Source organism: Penaeus monodon, unplaced genomic scaffold, assembly GCF_015228065.2.
Source record: "Penaeus monodon isolate SGIC_2016 unplaced genomic scaffold, NSTDA_Pmon_1 PmonScaffold_575, whole genome shotgun sequence".
Classification (NCBI taxonomy): domain Eukaryota; kingdom Metazoa; phylum Arthropoda; class Malacostraca; order Decapoda; family Penaeidae; genus Penaeus; species Penaeus monodon.
Window position 1 is genome coordinate 8,940 of NW_023660718.1, and position 22,854 is coordinate 31,793.

General features: G+C 37.2%; 2 non-coding genes and 1 pseudogene across 2 annotated transcripts; 1 reads left to right on the plus strand and 2 right to left on the minus strand.

Annotated features, from left to right (window-relative positions):
- Window positions 1-1,307: 1,307 nt before the first annotated feature.
- Window positions 1,308-1,423, minus strand: LOC119571276 (annotated as a pseudogene).
- Window positions 1,424-6,731: 5,308 nt separating this feature from the next.
- On the plus strand, window positions 6,732-6,887 carry LOC119571278. The gene has a single exon (XR_005228556.1). It is a non-coding gene; the product is annotated as a U1 spliceosomal RNA (small nuclear RNA).
- Window positions 6,888-21,413: 14,526 nt separating this feature from the next.
- LOC119571281 lies at window positions 21,414-21,609 on the minus strand. The gene has a single exon (XR_005228559.1). It is a non-coding gene; the product is annotated as a U2 spliceosomal RNA (small nuclear RNA).
- Between the last annotated feature and the right edge of the window lie 1,245 nt (window positions 21,610-22,854).

Genomic DNA, 22,854 nt, shown 5'->3' on the forward strand with positions numbered 1-22,854 from the left:
ACACACACACATATGTATGTATGTATATATATATATAGATATATTATATATATATATATATATAATATAATTATATTACATATATGTATAGTGGTGTATATATATATACATGTATATATACACATACATATATTTATCCCAAATAATACACTATGTACTTTTCTTATTAAGAATGCATTGGAACGACAGACCACTGACCATCAAGCGTAATTACCTGTACTAGACACGTCTATTAGCACGGTGTAACAACTGATCGTTTTACAGCTCAGTGCCTCAGTGCTCGTTCATCCTTGTTTTGTACTAAAGCCGTTTCGCAAAGCCACTCTTAGCTTGCTAACACTCGAAGAAAATGAGTTTGAGGATGAGTTTCCGGGTGGAGTGTCGAGAATACTCCGCCGCGAAAAACTAGACCATGGTAAAAACAAATGGTATTATTATATGATCTTAACTTACCTAAGTAAGCTAAAATAACCTTTTTATGTGGTTAGTAATACTAATTCACCATGATATATATATATATATATATATATATATATATATATATATATATATATATATATATATAGAGATCTGTGGAATTTTTACGGAATCTAGGTAGTTTTTGGCAGCCCATGTGGAGTCTTCTAAATTTAGCAGTGGAAACACTTCTCTTATGAACATACAAACAAAATGCCAACAGCATCTGGAGTTCCCAAGCAATCATCCATCCAAGTACCCAACGTTATTGAATTTCGCTGATCGGAGTCGAGAAGTGGTGCTTTCACCGTGATATAATTGTTAGCGATCTGTATAGCTATGGCAATACCCTTATGCATTTAAGTTTTCCTTTAGACTCACTAGTCACTACACAGACGACAGTCATTTTTTACCGTTTTTCTGCCCTGGAAGTCTACAAGGAATGGTACAGAACTAAAGCTTCTAAACTGAAGCCAAATATATTGGTAAAACTTTATCGTGATTTTTTTCTTCTTTTATTATCATTATTGCATTCCTTTTATACCTGTTTGTTCTTTGTAGATACCACTGCTAAGATTATTCTTACTAAACAATCAGTATTATTACAGGTCCAAGTATATTCCTAAAAATAAGTAAAAATCTGTTTAGAATTGGAAATTTAAATGTTTAAAATGCAGAATTGAATTTACTTTAATTCATCCTATTCGTTTTCTGCCTTCTTTCCGACGGCGATAACTTGTACTCTATTTCCCATTGACCGAAGCATAATTTCAGTTGATTACTTTATACAAATATAAGAGTGCTGTTATAATGAATAAATATGCAAAACATAATTATTATATGTAATAAAATGCCAACAGCATCTGGTGTTCCCAGGCGGTCACCCATCCAAGTACTGACCAGACCAACGTGCTTAACTTCGCTGATCGGACGAGAAGCGGTGCTTTCAACGTGTATGATCGTTGGCGAAGGTTGACAAACGTTAGCCAGTTTTGTGTCAGTGCTCGTCATTTTTATACATTCTAATATAATGCGTGATTTACTTTTGCTTCAAACTTCATGACCATGACATTCCAGTGATAACGATGAGATCTGCTTCGTATGTAAGCATAAATCACAATCGGGAGTATTGGCAATTCTAAGTCTATTGTTACCACTTTCTTGCATCTGCCACAAACTTTGACTAATTATCGAGCTGTGCAACTCTGTAAAGAATACAAGGTTTACAAGCAGTATGAAGAAATTTAGTAATATAATATTTGATATGGTTTCATGTGTATTCATTCTACTGCATCTCTTGCACAGAGCTAGATGATATAGCTAACCACAAGCAGAAATGACTATTATTGAATCCTAAACCTTGAGTGATTTCAAACACATTTTCCCGCTATTGTTGTTATTATTATCAATCATTTGTAGTTGTATTTGTATCGTTATGATTTTATTGTTATTAGTTATGCTATTAACATAGTCATTATTGTCATGATAATGGTAATAAGGATGCTACTTAAATGTAAATGTGAATCATAATTAGCATCATATCAATGATATTGGTAATAATATTACTGATCATAATACAAACAAAATGTAGTATCATTGTTGATGATAATGATTACCCTCATTCTCAGAACTCCCTCGAGTGTGGGCAAGCTAAGAGGTGGCTATGCGAAAGGGCTCTAGTAGAAAAACGGTTAGGATTCGATTGACGCATTGAACGAAAAGTATCAGTTAATACATCGTGCTAATAGACGTGTCTGGTACAGGTGTTTACGTTTGCTGATCAACATACTACTTAGTAAGGAAAATACTAGATACATACTAGATTAATTGAGATTTAAAAAACTTCTATTAACAAACGCAGAAACTCAGGTCACGGTGAAAATCCTAGATCTAGGTTAGAAAACTCAGGATTGTAATACTGACTAAAGCTTTGTTATATATCAGGAATCGGTGATGAAAAGACAAACAATTTACCAAAGTATTATTAAAGTTACAATTGCAAACAGGATTGAATCCCAAATCACCATTCCTGTGATAAGTTGATCCTTACTGTATATCTCTATAGGTTCCTCTTCCGGTCTTTTGTTGCTTCTCTCCCTCACGTATAATAGTGTTACGCCGACCGCCTCGTCTCTCTGCCACCAACACAAGGCAGGCTAGGCAGACGGCGTGCTATCCACAGGGTCGTGAACACTGAACAGCTCCAAGAGGCACCGAGCACCACAGCGTCCCAGAACACCACGAGGGGAAACGCCACTTGGCGAGGCAGGGCACGAAATAAACACAAAATGACAGTCTTTCCTTTATTTACACAAGTTATTTACCCGTACACTTTTCTATAGGCACAATACAGGGGGAAAACCAGCATGTCACACTGCACGATACAGCTTATAACAGGGCAACACAAAGTTTATCAGGTCACAAGGCACACACAGGTCTTCACAGGAGCAGCCAACTCGGTCTCTTGGCATGTTCCTCCGCTCTCCGCTCACAGCCAGCTGCGTCATGTTTGCCCAGGTCCCTTCATGTTCACACATGCCCAGGTCATCTTTTCATGTTAACACATGTTTTGCACAGAGACAAAGACCCACTGGCGTAGCAATATATATATATATATATATATATGTATGTATGTATGTGTTGTATTGTGGATGGAAGGAGCCAGTCATTGAAATCTTTGCTGAGGTATTCATTAAGAGTATAGTATGTAATATATCCTTTCTCGTGCTTTCCTACAGCTGTAGCCAAAGGGAAATATCTTGGCCATAGGTGGTGGGATAAAACCATCTACACAAATGCAACCCATGTTATGTTGGTCTTGTAATGAAGAGAGTGCTCCTCTTTTTCATGTTAATGATTCTAGTGTGTGGAATTTTAGCTCCAGATATCTTTTTCAGAAAAGGGACTATTATTGTTTTGGTTCTATTCCAGTAAATGTATGGGGAAACTCTGCACTTCTTGACTTTGGGGTTGTTTTAGAAAAGAAACTTTTTGGGGCCCGGGATTACAAAAAGGCCCAATTTTTTTTTAAAAAACTTTCTGGGATTTCAAATTTTAAATTTGGTTAAAAAAGCAAAACCGTTTGCTTCTCAACAATTTTTAAAAAAAACCCGTTTTTACTAACACATACCCCCAGGGCACGCCCCACAAATAAGCGCACGCGTCACTCACATGAAAATTTTCCATAAAAGGGTATTTATATTATATAAAAGCCCTTTACTCCATGCCCGCATACTTGTGAAGCTGCATTTAAAAAGTCAGCACATGCGTAAAAATACGGTGGGGCATGAAACAAAAAGCACGACTTCTGAAAGGGTCTTTTACCGTAGCCCTTTGGGTTTTTTTTGCCATGGGGGTTCCAAATTTCCCTTTTAAAACCATCAACCCAGCGAGGGGGGTAGTTGGATTTTAAATGCCTCATCTACCTCTCATTTTTCGGGGGCCCAGGGGCCAACGTGAAAACCCAATTTTACCCTTCCCCCTTCAGGGCTGGCCGCCCGGCCCTTGTGCCCCCTCGCTCAGCGTTCCCCTTTTAAAATCATCTCGGGGTTTTCCCTCTTACTTTGTTGTACTCTTCATTAATGGGTCAAGCCGTCATTAAAACTAAAAATACCCCTGTTTACCCATTTTTACAAAGGTTTCCTGACCCCATTACAATGGTAGCAGGGTGGGTTGTTGCATTTTTTTGGGCTCACAAAAAACGAAAACAGCCCTTCCGAAATCGTCTCGACCTGCTTCCACGATCTACGAGGGTGTACAAACCCAACGTAAATTACATGTGGGCCTCTTTTTTTTTTTTTTCCCTTCCTTCTCCCAAAATAAATGGTTACCCGAAAGGTGAGTCGCTTTTTTTTTGGTTTTGGGGGGAAAAAAGTGCCTAAGTGACAGCAAATGGTAGGTTCTCACACGTTTTTCTGCCCTTTAAGTCACATTACTGTGTGATCACGGTATGTGGCAACAAACATGAATACGCCTTTAATAAATTGAAAATTAAAAATTATTTTTTCCCTTCCGGTCGGTCAAAAGGGAAAAAGGTTCAAGAGAGGAAACCATTTTTTTTTCCTGTTTTTTTGGTTGTTGTTGGGGGTTGCCCACCTTGGGAAAAAACTGTAGCACCGTTCCATTGCTCGTTGGGAAAACTTTATCGGGTTAGAATTAAACTTGTAACACGTTTTTTTAAAAAAATTTTTTGAGAAATAGCGTTAGGATTTTTTCCCCATATCATAGCACACGGGGATGCGAAAATCCCCCCCCCATTTTAGAATAGTATGAGTAAACCAAAAGTTATTGGTTCGCCGGAAACCTTTTGGTCAGGGGGTAAATAGGCGTTAAAATCCGTTAATTTTGTAGGACTGGGGTTTTTAAGCAAAGAATCATTATTTTCCCTTTTTTTATCACCCCCCTTTTCACTCTCTTGCATTTTTTTGGGTAAAACCCAACTAGTGTGATTCGTGGAGATACTCGTGGGGAATTTGGGGATGAGCGCCCATCACAGATACTCGGAAGAAAAGCGGGTTTTTTTAAAAGATTTTTTTCCTGGCCCCGGTCCCCCAAATTCTACACCCCCTTTTGGGCATGGCCCCCCCCCAATCGATGAATAGGGGGGAAAGGGCAAACCTCGGCATTTCAGAATTTCTGACCCCCAGAGAAGATAAACTTTTTAAAAAGTTTGGCCAAATTTTTTCAAAAATCCCCAATTCATTAAGCTTACATTCTTTTCCATTTTTAAATTTTTAAATTTCGGGTTTGGTAGTTGAAAAATTTTTTGTTTTAAATAGCTTTCCCAAATTTTATTGTTTTTCTTTTTGGGAATTTAATCTTCATTTTTGTGATACTTTTTTTCTGTGGGGGTTCATTTCCTCAGTTTCACTTCATTCATTTTTCGCTGTCACACACACACACACTTCACTCATCACTCACTCATTTCCACTCACTCATTCACGCAGAAATAAGACATTTAAACCCCTTTTCATTAATAGGGTTTTTTTTGCTGTCAATTTCCCGGCATAAAAATCTATGATGTTTTTTTTTGCTCGCAATTTTGTCAGTTGTGATGAGTGACTCAAAACTTTAATGTACATTTTTCTTTTTGCATACATTTTTCTCTGTACATCAGGGTCTGCGGACCAGGTGTTCGTCAGAGCAGGAAAAGTAGCTCCCTCATGATGTACCGAAGGACCAGGAATTTGCCACCCGCAGGTCCCAAATCCCCCCGGGGTCTGGGGAGGGGTGCGGGTTTGCCGGACGCGGGCCCAGATCCATTAAAAACTCCAGAAGCTCGTCAGCGAAGATGCCGAAGATGCTAAGTTTCCAAAAGAGGATGCCTCCTGCCAGGAGGGCCCTAGATCCACCAAAAATTACTAGGACTTTGGGGGACGAGCATGGGGCCCCAAAAGGACCGGGAAACAGTTTCTGCGGGGAGGGTGTGAACGAGGACCCCGCAGATTTATACCTGAGGGGGGAAATATGTTAAAGTTGTCGACCGGAATGCGACCCCTTGCTCAGCTTTTTCCCCTAAGATTTGGGCTCGTGTTTCCCCTTTAATGTGTTGTACTCTTCTTTAATAAAGCGTCAAGCCGTCATAAAAAAACTCCCCCCTGCTAACCTTTTGTACAGGTTCTGAGCCCGTTTTAATGTGGTGTGTTATTTTAAAATGTTAAAAATAGTAACTTTACAAATATAAATGGTTATAAAAATTTTTACGCAAGTTACCTCAGAAAAAAACCTTGTACTTTTCTTTTAAAAAAAAAGTTTTTAAAAATTCCCAAAAAAAAATTTGAAGAAAAATTTGACTATACTTTTCCTGTGATATTAGCTTTTAGGTATAAAATTTAAAATCTGAATGGTATATCCCGCAGGTACATTGAAATCATTGATATTACACTTGGGAAACATGTATATCCGCCTGTATTAATGGGTGTAGGGATGGTTTTAGGATAATGTGTGGGGTGTGTGCGCCCCATTTAAATGTATACTTAAAAACTTGCAAAAAAAATTTTTACGGAGATGATAAAAATGGTGTTTAAAAAACAATGCCGCAAAAAGTTTATTTTTTCCCTTACGATATGAAATTTGGGACAGTTTCAAATTTAATCCCTTTTGAAAGCGAAGTCTCTTTTTTCCCCCCCTATTTTGTAAAAAAAATTTAAAAATGTGTTTTTACTAAGAGGATCTTGAAAAAACTAAAGTCAAAGCTGAATTTTTTAAAAAGTTTTAAAAAGAGGTGGGGGTTTCCAGTAGGGGTGAGCGGGGTCACCCGGGGGTTGTTTTAGAAAATATTTAATGGAAGGAGAAAAGTGATCACGAAGCGGTTCTCCCGGGACGAGGCTCACCATTGCCCCCGGGTTTTTGCTGACCCCTGCGTTAACCAAATGTGGTTAACTCGAGTGCCAATTTTTGTTAGCGGGGGGACTGCTTTTCGCCTCCCCCCCTTTATAACTTTTTCTTTTTTTAACCAAAAAGGTTTTTATATCCACTTGCCTACAATCAGGCTAAAATGATTTTACTTGATATATTTGGGTTAGTTTGTCAAGCCAGCTCTTTGGGAAAATTTTTTTACGATAACTCGTTCGAAGATTTTTTAATGCTTTTCCCAAAAATGTTTTAAAGAATTAAAATGCTGAAAATCTCATTTCAATAAATGGTAGTCTGAAAACGGGTATTAAAAAACTTTTTACCATTTTTTTAAAGCCCCTATGCAAAGTTTTTGGGCAATATTATTGGAAATTTTGAAGGGTAACCCCCTTCTTTCCCTATCACGAAAAATTTTATTTTAAACAATGAAATGAAAATATATATTTTACATATTATAGGGATATATATTGTTTTACATATATATGTTACATATAATATATAATATATATATATATATATTACAAAAATTTTCCATATATAAAACATATACATATATACACATTTTTAGTAAAAAAAAAAATTGGGTTTTAAAAAAAAGTTGCCTTTTAAAAATGTATGGTGAAACCATTTTTCGCCTTTTTTTAAGAAAAAACACCCTGGGAAAACCGTTTTAAAAAGTTTGCAGATTTTTGAATCGAAAAGGGGGATATGGATCCCAATCAAAAAGCATCGATGGGATACAGTATCCCGATACAGCCATCTCGACTAAAATGATGAATGAAAATCATAAAATAGCAGTGATCCTGGTGTTTGATATTATTGTTTAAAATTTTATAAATGAATAGAAAGAAATGCTGTTTAATAATCAAAATTTGTAATAAAAAAATAAATTTATGATTATTAGTTTTTTCAATAAAAAGAAAAAAACTAGTACTTTGATCAGGGGAAAAAAAATTTAAAATGTTATTTTGGCTATTTTACCCTGGAAAATCGGGTTAATTACGACCCCGAAAATTTAAAACCCAAAAACTATAAAAAAACCCAATAACAGGGGGAAAGGGACGTAGATTAGGGGTGCCTAAATTTGTCGTGGAAATGTTATTAGCTTTCTATCTTTTAAAAATTTAAATATGTTATTTCCCTTTTTTTGCGAAAGTTTTTGTAGCTGGTTATCACCAATTTCATACACTTCCCTTTTTTACTAATTTTTAAAAGTTCAGCTCTGTAACGAATGTAAGGGTAAAAAAGAAAGCAAAAGGGAATTTGTAATTTGATACTACCATAATGAAGAATTTTAAATATATTAATGACCACATCAGGGGAAACTAGTATATTTTTAAATAAAAAAACAATGGCAGAAATTTTAAAGTCCTCCCAAAATTGACGAAATAAGTGAATTTTTTAAATTTAAAATTTAAATAAATTTTGGAAGTAAAATTCGTGATCATTCCCCGCAAATTTAAAATCAGAAAATTACGATAACGATGACCCAAAAATGATAATTATGAAAAAAAAAAATTTTATCCCAAGGAAAGGGACGGATTACGTGCATAAATGTGGTAGACATGTCTTCGAGTTTTTCTATCAGTCATTTCCCATTACTATGCAATTTCCTATTGTGAATTTTTTTAAATTTTTTTTATATTTGCTGAAATCTAGCGCGGACACGGGGAACCAAATATTTTGTGTTTTCTTGGTTTGTGCTTTTTTAACCCCGTGCATATAATTTTTTGTTTTTTTCACATTTATCTACTAAAAAAAGAAAAGTTTTGGGTTTTCCCCAGGGGGTCCCCCAAACCGAAAAAATTACTTGGGTTGGCGTTTTGAATTAGGAGTTTGTATATTTTGGCATTTTAAAATTTAAATTTTTCTTTTGGTCCCCTTGGTTACTAAATTATACACAGACAAACACAGTTTTTTTTTGGCGGTTTCGGGCCCTAAAAAAAAAACCCCAAAAGCTTCAAAGTCGGCAGTCCCTATTGCAAAATTAATCGTGTTTTTTTTTTTTTTTTTAGACATTTTATTACAATCATTTTATATTTATTTTCCTTCGTAGATATCTTTAAACTATATGATTTTATAACGGTTTAGTATTTTTACAGCTTCATTTATTTCTTCTTTGAAAAAAGTGCCCCAAAAAATCTTTTTAGTATCAAAAAATTAAAATAAAATTTTTAAAATGTGGGTTTTGCTTTTTTACTTTGTTCCCTCTATGAGTTAGCCTATTCGTTTTCTGTTTTATCCTTTTTCCTCTCTCCAGTGGCGATTACTTTTACTGAAATTCCCTTTGGGGACTGAAGTTAATTTTAAAATTGATTTCTTTATATAGTTTATAAAAGAGCTGCTAAAATTTTTAAAAAAATGCAAAAAAAATGTAAAGAATTACAATAAAATGCCAACGACATTGGTGAAACACAGACGGCCCAACCCATCCAATTTACTGACAACCCCCCAACTTTGTTTAATTTCTTTGGGTCGGACGAAAGCTTTTGTTTTCAACTGGTATGATCGTTGGCGTTTTATTACTAACATTAGACTTTTTTTAAAGCCCGGTTCACTGAGTTTTAAAAAACTTTACAAATATAATGTATGTTTTGTTTTTCCCACCAAACTATTTTAATAATTTTCAATTGTGGAAAACTCGGGAAAAAGAATGCAGTGTAGCAAGCAAGAAATTAGGAATAAAAGAAAAGGCTAGGGGTTTTTATAAATCGTGACCCATGCATCCTTACATCGTTATTTTAAAAGTAGAAAGATTTAAATAATATGATAATCTTTAAACAGGAATCTTTTTTTTTGAATTTTTGAGTGCTTTCATACACATTGTTTTTACTGTTCCTCTTTTTTTTGGGTATTACATATTTGAAAATTGTATTTTTTATAACTTTTCTTACTAAAAATTCTTTTATCCCCATCTTTAAATCAATTTTAAACTTTGGAATTGTTTTTCTATAAAAAGCCCTTATTTTTAAAGCTTTCGGCAATCTTTGATGCTAATGTGAGGCAAATTTGTTAATTTGAAAAAAATTTGAAAAAAAGGATATATGTTTTTGATCAGGGGTTAAAAAAACTAACTTGTAAATCATGGGGAAAATTTAAGCATGTAAAAAAAATTTAAAAGTTCATGATCATGATAATTATAGCAAAACCAATTGGGGAAAAGAGATGAAAAAATATTAGTCCAAGGTCGTGGACAGTTTTCAACATTACCTTCGGGTTTCTTAGTTTTTTTTTTTTTAATATTTTCAAATCCCGTTTTAAATCTTTTTTTATCTGTCGTGCATATTAGGCATGTTTTTGTGTGAAAAGTAAAATTTCCCAAGGGACTTTACGCCATTGCCGAAAAAAAGGGTACTGTATCTGTTCTGTTTTCTAAAAATTCACACTATACTAGGCAAGAAAATGAAGGAGTAAAAAAACTTTCATGAAGAGTAAAAGCTGAAAAGCCCCCACTTTTTCCCCGGTGGACACTCACCCAAAGTACTGGGGGAATATAAACCCATTGCTAAAGTTCGCGGGACGGATCTTAATCGTTAATACCATTTGCTTTCTTTTTAAAATACCTTTAAAATTCCATTTGCTTATTTCTGTAATACCTTTTGGGAAAATTTTCAATCCATGGGGTCATCACTTTCAGTGAGTTTGTTCTTTTTTTTTACATCAATCACGGGTTCCCCAAAATTAAAAAAAAATAAATCTGATAATGGTTAAGGGTTTTTACCTTTTTTTTGCTAGATTTCCTTTATTTTTTTGTGCCTTTAAAATTTTTATAAGAATTCATGGGGGGAAAAAATACTTTTTTGCAAAATATTAAAGAAGTGTACCGTAAAAAAAACCTGCAATGAAAAACAAACCCCGTGTTTTTTAAAATTTTTAAATTTTGGCTCCCCCGGAGATTGATATTATTTGTTAGGGGGGGGCCGCCCGTCCCTCTCTGCCCCAACACAAAGAAAGGCTGGGCCCAGACGGGGTGTTAACCACAGGGTCGTGAACTGAACAGCCCAAGAGGCCCCCGACCCCACCACAGCGTCCCGGGAAAACCACGAGGAGAAACGCCAAGTGGCGGGGCAGGGCACGAAAAAAACCCACACGTTTGACAGTTTTTCCCTTTTATTTACCCCAATTTTATTTACCCGTCCCCTTTTTCTTTTAAGGCACAATACGGGGGGGAAACCAGCATGTCACACTGCACGATGGGTTATAACAAGGGCAAAACAAAGTTATATCGGGTTTCAAAAAGGGGCCACCACACAAATTTCTTCACAGGACCCGCCCCCAACCCTCCGTCTCCCGGCTTTTTCCCCTCCGTCCTCCCTCAAACCCAAGCTGCGTCATTTTTTGCCCAGGCCCTTCATTTTTTAACACATCCCGGGTCACCCTTTTCATTTTAAAACACATGTTCGCAAGAGACAAAGACCCACTGGCTTTAGCCCCACCCCCCCCCCCTTTATAAAGCCCCGACTACCAAAAACATGAAAAAAAAATTTACAGAAAATTTAAATAAAATTTGTCCTCAGGAAAAAACCAAAAATTTTCAAAAAAAAAGTAACTGAAAATTGTAAATTAAAGTTCCCAGAAACACAAAAATTTTTCATCCAGGCGGTTTCCTTCGTCCTCACTAAAGGCGCTCTGGGGGAGGGTGGGGGGGCGGTAGATTGGCAGGGCACCCAGAGGGGTATTTTCCTGCCCCCAAGCCCCCGCTAAAATGGTCACCATTGACGTCTGCTGCATCGCCCTCCCCCGCCCAAAATGCTGGGTCCTCATCCGGTCAGGTTCCCAAAACCGCCCCTCATCGCCCAAATGGGCAAAATTAATCTTCTTTTTCACCAGGGCCCCAGGAGTAGTTTCCTGGCCCATGGTAACACCAAAAAGCCGGGCCCCAAGTCCTAAAGGGAAGCCCGGGCGAGGGCCCCCAAACCCCCAAACCAAACTCCTCGCCCCCCCCGACAAATCTTTGGGACGTCCATTTCCCCTCACAAGTCCCCAAGTTTTTGCCCCAGCTGGCACCTTCTGGGCCTTATCGGAGAAGTTGCTACCAACACTGAAAACTAACCCCCCCCGGGTTCCAAAAAGGGCCCTCCGCCCAACCGCTCGCCATCAGCCAATGGGGGGTTTTTGAATGGGCTCCACGGGGCCCTCTATTAAAATCCCTATTTGACGGGTCGAAAAAAGGATTCTAGACTCTGTCCGGGGGGAAAGGGTGCAGTCGGTCACCCCGTAACACCTCTGACAGCCAACCTCTGGAACAAGGGGCACATCTTAACCGTCCCCCCAACCAGTTTCCGCCCAAAGGTCGACACACCCTTACTCTGATCAGGTAGTAAAGGGCCCCGCAAGCAGTGTTTGTCCGGGATCGCCAATACACCCCAGCCGCTGAAAACCCGTGCGCCCACCCCAATACACCCCTCCACGGGCCCCTTGAGCGCACCCCCAATCCCCGGGGAAAACCAAAAACACAGTCTTTTGGGAAAAGTGCCGGGGCTCACCTTCTTTCAATGCCCCCCTTTCTCCACTTTGGGCCCTTCTGCCCCCGGAGGTCCGGGGGGGCTGAGAAATGGCCCTGGGGCCACTCTTCCCTTTCGGGGAAGGGCCCTTTCGAACCCCAAAGGGCCCCTCGCCAGCCCCCACCTGCAGGCCCCCCGGGTTTGCCTGTTTTGACGTAGATTTGCAGCTCCCTGGTCCTGTAAACCCGGCAAAAAAGGGAAACGCGGGCCGGGAAACCCACGATCACCTTCCGCAGTCCCAGGGAATAGGGACCCCCTTTAAACCAGCGCCTCCACTTTCCGGCCCAGCTGGGACAGTGTCCCGCCACCCCTCACGAGTCCGCTTCTTCAAGTGGGCCCGATATATCTGGGGCCTGGGGGTTTGGTCCCCCGAAACGGCTTTTAAAAAGCCTCCGCCACGTGGTAAAGGCTGTTGGGTTTGCCGCAAAAATCCCACCAACACTTCCCCTGGGGGGCCCCTTGCTCTGTTCCCCAGCTGCAGGGCCTTCTCTTCCTGGTTTCCCCCCCGGGGCAGATCCCAAAGCATTTCAAATTGGGCGAATATGCCCCCCAGGCCACCTTCCCGTCATATTCGGGGGGCTTATGCCTCCCCCGAATGTCTGGAGGCCGAGGGGCTGCGGGGTGGAAAAAACGCGTGCCGGGGAACTAAACACCCCCGGGGGGGGAGGGAGGGAGGGAGGCAAAAGGCGGGTTGACCGGGCCCGATTTTGGGCCCGCCACCTTTCCCAAGGGGGGCCGGTTTTCCGAGGGGTTTCCCCCCCCTTCTGTAGCGACCACGGGCCCGGCCCGACATGCGGGGCCCCGGGGGTTTTTCCTTTCCACGGACCCCAGGCAAAACCCCAGTAAATCTGAAAACTCTGGCTCTGTTGCCAAAACCTCTCTCCCTTCCCTCTGCTTGAAACGTTACTACCTCTTGACGCCCCCTTTCCTCCTTTCACTTCCTCCCTCAGGCCCTGAACCCCCCCCCCTTCAAGTCTGAACCCCCCCCCATAAATTTTTCACTCTTCCGGGGTTGCGGCCTTGTGGGGTATACTCCCTGAGTTTTTTCCTCTTCCCCAGATCAAATTGCTTTGTAGAAACCCCCAACAAGTCGGCAGAACTGTTCCCTCCCTTTTCCTTGCCTGCACCCTCGAGAATGGTGCGCCTTTTCGTGTGCCCTCGTACCTGCTCTTCTGCCCTTTGTGCCTTTTCCCCTCCTCAAAACCGGGCCAGAAGGGCCGTGTCGGTCCATCTGGCTGGCTTCACCTCACTCGGCCTGCCTCATCATAGCCTCCTCCCCCTCATGGCTGCCCCATTTTGGGAAACGCTGAAAAATCGCGCCCCTAAATGATAAAATATCAAAAACCCCCACCCCTGACACCTTTTTTACGCCCCCTCGTCCTCTCTGCCACCAACACAAAGCAGGCTGGGCAGACGGGTTTTTAACCAAGGGTCGTGAACACTGAACAGCCCCAAAGGGGGCACCGAGCCAAAAAGGCGCCCCAGAAAAACCAAAGAGAAAACCCAAAGTGGCGAGGCAGGGACAAAATAACACACGAGGGACATTTCTTTCCTTTATTTAAAACTTTAATTTCCCGTACATTTTTCTAAAAGGCACAACCGGGGGAAAACCCAAAGCATGCACACTGCACGATACAGCTTAAAAAAGGGGCAACACAAAGTTATACAGGTCAAAAGGGGCAAACCACGGGGGTCTTCACAGGAGCCCCCCCAACTCCTTCCCCTGGGCTTTGTTCCTCCCTCCCCCGCTACGCCACCCCCCCCCCCCCCTGCTTTAATTTTGCCCAGGCCCCCTTCATGTTAACACATGCCCGGGTCCCCCTTTTTTCAGGGTTTTAACCCATGTTTCGCACAGAGACAAAAAACCCACTGGCGTGCATTATTTTACTTATAAAATTTTTAAATTTGCAAATATTACTGTTATTTTTGGTTTTTAAAGGGAAATTTACCACTACCACTAAATTTTTTCTGCCCGGTTTTCTGTTATCCTTCCCCGTCTTTGCAAGGGTTTAAAATTTATTTTTTATGGTTTGCTATTGAGAACATAAGTTTTTTGGGGGAAAATATAAAAGGGAAAACTCCTGAAAACTTTTGAAAACCTGTAAAAAACATACACCCCTATTAACAATATATCAATAGCTTTGGGTTTTTCCAAAAATTTTTACTTTTTAAATCTTTTTAAAAACCAACTCAAATTTAAAAACACTAAAAAAACAAATTCCTAATTGATTTTTGTAACCCCGGTTTTCTAACCGAAAACCCGGTTTTTTCAAAATGTTTTGGGGTTTTCCCGCCACCCACACACACACCCACCCCACACACATAGGTATGTAGTATTAAAATTATAAAAATTTTATATTTTAATATATTTTATATAAAATTTAAAATATATTACAAAAAGGATGGTGTATTAATATACATGTAAAAATACACTTTACATATTTTTATCCCAAATAATACACTATGTACTTTTCTTATTAAAAATGCATTGGAAAAAAACCCCTGACCATAAAAGGCGAAAATTCCCTGACTAACACGTCTATTAGCACGGTGTAAAAATTGACGTTTTTAACAGCTCAGTGCCTCAGTGCTCGTTAAATCCTTTTTTTGAAATAAAAGTTTTCGCAAAGCCACCTTAGTTTGCTAACACTGGGAAGGGAAAAAAGGTTTTGAGATGATTTCCGGGGGGTAGGGGTCGAAAATTTACTCCGCCGCAAAAAAACTAGCCCATGGTAAAAAAAAGGGTTTTAAATTATATGTTTTAACATCCTAAGTAAGCTAAAATAACCTTTTTAGTGGTTAGTAATTACAAATTCAAGGATATTTATAATATATTATTTTATATATTATATATATATATATATTTTTTTAAAAAAATTTTAATATAAAATATTGATCTGGGGAATTTTTTAAGGGAAATTTCTTGGGTATTTTTTTGGAAACCCCATTGGAGCCCTTCAAAATTTAGCAAGTGGAAACACTTCTCTTATGAACAACAAAAAAAAACCCAAACCCGCTTTTGGAGTTCCCAATAAATTTTCACCCACCCAAATTCCCCCCAACGTTTTTTGGATTTCGCTGATCGGAGTCGAGAAGTTTTGTTTTCACCTGATAAAATTTGGTTAGGGGGAATCTGAAAAGCTATGGCAATCCCCTTTATGCATTTAATTTTTCCCTTTTAAAATCACTAGTAAACTCCCACAGACGAAAATTTCTTTTTTTTCCTTTTTTCTGCCCTGGAAGTCTAAAAAGGAAGGGTACAGAACAAAAGCTTCAAACTAAAACCCAAAATTATATTGGTAAAACTTTATCGTGTTTTTTTTCTTTTTTATTTCATTTTGCATTCCTTTTATACCTTTTTTGTTTTTTTGTAGATACCACTGCTAAGATTATTTTTACTAAAAAAATAAATTTAAATTACAGGTCCAAGTATATTCCTAAAAATAATTAAAAATCTTTTTTTAAAATTTGGGAAATTTTAAAAATTTTTAAAAAAGGAAAATTTGGAATTTATTTTTAATTCATCCTTTTCTTTTTCTCCCTTCCCTTTCCGCCGGCAAACTTGTACTCTTTTTCCCATTGCCCGAAGCATAATTTAAATTTGATTACTTTAAAAAATTTTTAAGAATTTGCTTTTATAAATTTGAATAAATATGAAAAACCCAAAATTTATTATATGAAAATAAAATGCCAACAGCAGGGGGTTTTCCCAGGGGTCACCCACCCAAAGTACCCCCAAAACCCAACGTGCTTAATTTCGCTGATCGGACGGGGAAGCGGTGCTTTCAACGGGGTATGATCTTTGGGGCAAAGGGTTTTGACAAACTTTAGCCCATTTTTGGGTGTCAGCTCGTCATTTTTATACATTCAAAATTAATGGGTGATTTACTTTTTTTAAAATTTCCATGCCCCATACATTCCATTGATAACGATGAGATCTGTTTCGAAATGTAAGCAAAAAATCACAATCGGGAGAATTGGCAATTCTAATTTCTATTTTTCCCACTTTCTTGCATCTGCCACAAACTTTGAAAAAATTATGGGACCCGTGCAACCCCTGAAAAGAATAAAAGGTTTAAAAAGCAGTATGAAGAAAAAAAAGTAATATAATATTTGATAGGGTTTTTTAAAGTGTTTTCCCTTCTACTCATCTCTTGCCAGAGCTAGAGATATGCAAACCCCCCAAGCAAAAAGACAAATTTTGAATCCAAAACCCTTGGTGTTTTTAAAAACACTTTTTTCCCGCTATTTTTGTTTTTATTTTTCAATTTTTGGTAGTTGAAATTTGTATTTTTTTTTAATGTTTTATTTTTATTATGTTTAATGCTATTAAAAAGTCATTTTTTGTCAAAAATTGGTAAAAAGGGGATGCATTTAAAATGAAAAGTAAACCCAAAATTTAAAGTTTCATATCAATAAATTTTGGTAAAAAATTTTAAATATCAAAATACAAAAAAATGTAGTATCATTTTTGATAAATAAGTTTTACCCTCATTTCAAAAACCCCCTCGAGTGTGGGCAGCAAAGAGGGGGCATGCAAAAGGGGTTTCCAAAGTAAAAAACGGTTAGGTTTCGAGGGGAAGCTTTTAAACTAAAAGAAATCAGTTAAAAATCGTGCAAATAGACGTTCTGGTAATTTTTACTTTTTTGCTGATAAACATATACTTAGTAAGGAAAATCCCTAGTACAAAATGATTAATTGAGTTTTAAAAAATTTTCTAAAAAACCCAAACCCGCAAAAACTAAGGTCAAGGTGAAAATCCAGACTAGGTTAAAAAACCCTCAGGTTTGGGTAAATGACTAAAGCTTTTTTTAAACAGGAATCGGTGATGAAAAGACAAACAATTTACCAAAAAATTTTTAAATTTCCCAATTTTCAAACAGGATTGAACCCCAAAATCCCCTTTCCCTGTATTTTTGCCCCTTTACTGTATATCTCAAGGTTCCTTTTCCGGCCCTTTTTTGCTTTTTCCCCCTCACGTTAATAGTGTTACGCCGCCCCGCCCGTCCCTCTCCCAAACAAAAGGCAGGTAGGCGGGCCGGCGTGCTATCCCAGGGTCGTGAACCCCAAAACCGGCCCAAGAGGCACCGAGCCCCAACAGGCCCCAGAACATAAAGAGGGGGAAACGCCCTTGGCGAGGGGGGGGCCCCGAAATAAACAAAAAGGGGACGTTTTTTTCCTTTATTTCCCAAATTTATTACCCGTCCCATTTTTCTATAGGCACAATAAAAGGGGGAAAAACCCGCTTTCACACGCACGATACAGTTTTTAAAACAGGGGAAACCCCCAAAATTTTATCAGTAAACAATTTCCACCCCAAGGTCTCACAGGAGCAGCAACAATTCCCCCCTTTTTGGCATGTTCCTCCGCTCCCGCCACATCCACCCTGCCCCATGTTTCCCCGGGTTCCCTTCATTTTTCACACACCCCCAGGTCACCTTTTCATTTTAACACAGGTTTTCGCACAGAGACAAAGACCCACTGGCGTAGCAATATATATATAATTATTATTGTAGGGTTGTATGTGTTGTATTGTGGATGGAAGGACCCAGTCATTGAAATCTTTTCTGAGGTTTTCCCCTTAAGAGATGGGATGTAATATACCCTTTCTCGTGTTTTCCCTTTTAACCACCCCTGTAGCCAAAGGAAAAAAATTGGCCATAGGGGGTGGGAAAAAAACCATCTAACACAAACCCAACCCATGTTATGTTGGTTTTGTAATGAGAGAGTGCCCCTCTTTTTTTTTAAATGTTCTAGTGTGGGGGAATTTTAGTCTCCAATTTTTTTCGGGAAAAGGGTTTTTTTTATTTATGTTTTGGTTTTTTCCAGAAATGTAGGGGGAAACTTTTGCACTTCTTGATTTTTTCTCCATTCCTGTGGGATGGCCCACAGCTTTAAAGTACAATCTTTTTTTAAGGGGATGTCCCCCCCTTAAAAACCTTTTAACAAAATTCCCCAAGATGGTTTTTTCTGTTTTCAGAAAGAAGAGTTTTTTTGCCCATTTTTTGAGCTCTTTTCCTTTGGTACCCAGAAATTTTAGGGCCTGATTCGGGGTTTTTTTTACTTTTTGCCCCCCAAAACCCAATTTACAGACTAAAGCTAATAAAAAAAATAAAGGGAAGCCATATTTTAAAATATATGTTATAAATACATATACATAAAAAAACATAAATAATATATATAATATAATATATTATATATAAAATATATATTAATTATCATATATATGGTTATTTGTCTTTATGAGAAGAAATTTAAAAATGCTCAATTTTATTTTAATTTTTTTTTTTGGGGGTTTTTCATATTTTTTTTATACGGGGGGGCCCTTCAAAAATTTTTGTAAAAAAAAGAACAGAATAAAAAAAAGGGTTTCAGTTTTTGATGCTTTTTTTTCAAATACTCGGTTAGGTCAAACACTTTGCAGATTTGATACCACCCTTTTGGGGCCTTAAGCTTAGAGGGCCCTTTAAATCATTGGGGGCAATCTAATTTTTGTTTTTTTTGATTTTAAGCACCATTTCCATCTTAAACCCGATGGAAAATTGGTCCCTTCCAAATTTTTTTTTTAAAGTTTTGGAAACGAAAGAAATCGGGTTTTAAATTTGGGGGCCTGTAAGGTGGATTTTTTAAAAACAAATTTTCCCATTGAAAATTCAGGTACCACAATTTTTAACCCCAAAGCGCCAGAGAGGTGCATTTTTGTGGTGGAAGAGAATGTTTTGAGTAACTTTCTAGGGTGTGTTTTTTTTTTTTTTTTTTTTTTTTTTTTTTTTTTTTTTTGTGACATTTTATCTAAAATCACATTCATAATAAGCAGATGTAATTGTTTTTTTTTGCCCCCTTGAGGAATTCACAAAGCAAAAAACCCCCTTCTGCATTCGGAAGACAGGGGCCCTTTTCCCCTTTGAACACCCCGTTTTGCTTTGACTGGTCCACTTCCACCCCGGGGCCCAAGCCCTACTTTGTTTAAATTTTTTCCCCTCGGGAAAACCCTATGGTACAGCCATATTTCATCCCCGTCACAATTTTCTGCAAAAAAAGCTTCGGGGTCCCCCCTCACTTGTTTAAAATTTCCTTTGAAAAATCCCCCCCTCTTTTGCTGCAGTTTCGGGGCACAACGGGCCTGGGGAAATCATTAAACGGGAAAAGCTTGCTTACCCCAAAAAACTCTCCACCCAGAATTGTTGGGGCAAAAACCCACAGGATGTTGAGTGTCCCCCCCCCGTTTCTTTGGTTTTCCCATCTATACTTTTCAGTCATGTTCGGACGCATCACCCGGTTTCCCTCAGTAATCAGCATGTTTTAAAAAGCAAATGTTTAGTCATGATGTTTATTTTAAACTAACCCATTTTGCCAAAAATGGTTTTTTGAAGAAATATGCTTTCTTTAGTACATATAGTTTATTTTGGGTTCTATCTTTCAGGGGTACATTATTTTTATTATTTTTTATTATTTTTAAATTTTTTTATATTTTTTTATTATTTTTTTTTTTCAAAAAAGCTCGGGATACTTTTTTTTAACCATGCAGTAAAAATTTTAAAACATTTCCTCCATTTTTGGGTGTAGAGCATCAAGCATTTTATATATGGCAAAAAAATTTCACATTTTACGTCTTCAAAAAAACCCAATAGGAAAATTTTGAAAAATTGGGTGTGGGAAAAAAAAATTTCCTAATTTAAAATGTAGTGGGGACATTGAATTCAAAAATTTGTTAGTTTTATCATATTTTTACGGGATCACTTAAAAAAGTGCGTTTGCCGGGTTTTCACCAAAAATCCTGGGAATATTTTTAAAACCATGATGAGGCCCGGGTTAAGGAACCCCTATAGTTTAAAGGGGAAATCGAAAGTTTTGTGTTTTTGAGAGTTTTGATACCGTTTGTGACGGGTTAAATTCAACCCAACAAGAAGTATCAAAACCCAACCCCCAAACGGGATGTATAAGTTTTCCCCCTTTATTTTTTTTTTAAACTCCCGAGGGTTTCCCACATGTCCCCTATTGCCCGATCCTGATTTTCCCATTTTTTTAAATGGCGAAAAAAAAGGTTTTTTTTTTTAATACAATTGATTTTCCAATGTGTTTTTTTGGTTACGGGGTGTTATGGTTTTTTTTTAATTTTTTATTGAAATTTTGGAACATTTAAGACAATGATATAATGAAAAAGCCCTTTCAAAAAAAGTAAATTTAAAAAAGGGAAAAACCAGGGGAGCTGGGTTTAATGACTAATGACTGACTCCTTGGTGTTAAGCACTTGTAGACCCAAATCTGGTAAAACTATAAAAAAAAATTGTATTACAGGGGGTTAGGGAAAAATCTTTGCCACCCGGGGCCGATTTTTTAAAAACTTTTGAAAACTTTTTAAGAAAAAAAAAATTACAATTTAAAATGGGTGCCAGTAAAATATAAAAAGTGTCAGTACTTTTTTATTAATGAAATTTTTCATCATTTAAAGGGTTTTTTTAAACCTTTATTTTAAAAAAAAAGAAATTAATTTGCTCGCAGATGTAGAAAATTTTTGTGTTTTCCCATTACAAGAAAAAAACTTTTAAAATATAATCATTATTGTTTTGGGGTTCTATTTTTGTTTTGCCACTTTCTTAGTATTGCCCAAAAGGTAAATTTTTATACTCGGGTTCCTGTACCCCCTTTTTTTATTTAAATTTTTACGGTAACCCCAAAGTCAATGAATGTAAGGGCAATCGGTTTAATTTAATAAATTTACAAAATTCATAGTTATGTTTTTCCCAAAAAAGTTACTACACAAAGGGTGTCACAGGGGTTTGGGCGGAAAGGGTGTTTTACACACTTGGAGCAAAATGTGTTTGTACCCTTTAAATTTGTGATATATCGTCAACTAGTTGATAGGGTTTTAATTAATTAATAGTTTCCCCAAGAGATTGGATCAGCCCTGGGAGGTATTTTGCAAAGTGGCCAGTTCCAAAAATAAATTTAAATTTGGGTTTTTTTTTGCAAAAAAGGAACCCGGGTTAAAGGGTCAATATTTTCTTAAAAGCAGGTAATCCCATCTGTTGGGAAAGGGTTTAACTTAATGGTTGTTATTACTTGCAAAAAAAATATAATTAGAATATCCTCCCCGGAGGGAGTGGACCAACCCCGGGGGTTTCTGCAATCCCGGGGCCGACCCGGGAAAAGGTGGAGCAACCCCCCTAGCACTTCGCCTTTTTCCCAAAAATCAGTTTAATATCGTAGTCCCACTTTGGGGTTTCGTATCAGATATTAAGCTGAAAGAACAGATACTACACTTTGATCTTAGCCAAAAGGCCGAGAAGCGATACGGGAAAAAAAAGGGTTTGGTTGTGCGTGCCCCCCCGAGGAAAAGGGTTTCTAAAGATTTGCTAGTGATATTTTTTAAATAATATAAGGTTTTAAGGGCAAACATGACTTTGGGAAAGGGTTTTTGGGAAATCTTGATTGGCAAAATTAAAAAAAATTTTTTTCCTGTATAAAAAAATTCCCAGAAATTTTGGCGGGGATTTACAAGGATAATTTTATGGGCAAAAAATTGTACTTTTTAAAGCCCCCTCCCAAAAAACCTCTTTATTAACAAAAATTTTCACACCCACGCCACATTCCCTGCATCACACAAAAACCCCACCAATTTTATTCCCCCGGGCCTATTACTACTGTATATAATATTTAAAACCCTGTTATTCTGAACACTGACGTCCATGGGTATGTATGTACCGTAAAAACGTAAGCGCACACCCCTAACAAACCCCCGCACACGAAACACTTCGGACATTTCTTATTTGAAATTTTACAAGAAAATGTGTGTACATATATAATATATAAATAAATTTTATTATATATATATAAAATATAAATATATATATATATATATTATATATATATATATTATATATTATAATATAATATGGAAACCTTAACGAAAGAAAAAAGATTATTTTTGGGGATACTTTTAGTAAACATTCTATGATCGTTTACATTTTTGCATTATATAATATATATAAAATTATATATATTTTATATATTTTAATAATTTTTTATATTATTATAAAAGAGAGAGAGAGAGAGAGGGGAGAGAGAGAGAGAAGAGGGGAGAGAGAGAGTATTTCGATATTTTTATATTAGTCTAAAGTAATATAACCAAGATTTTTAAAAATGGCCCATCCCCGTGTGCATTTATATCATGTTAATATTACATTTTTACAAAATTTTCGTACATGTTTTTTTCCCTCTGTATTTATAGATTTTGAAGGGGTTTTATGAAAAATGTGTTTAGTGTCATATGGGGTTTTTTTTATAATATATTTATATATATATATAATATATATATATATTTTATATATATATATACATATTAAATTTTATATATATATATATATATTATATAAAATAATACCTTAAAATTTTTATATATAATATATATTATAAAATATATAATATATATAAAATTTTATATATATATAAGCAACCTACGAAAATTGCCATAAAATGTCAGGAGATGAAAAAAAGTGCATAACGGAAGTAAAGCGAAAAAAACTTTTTAAAACTAAA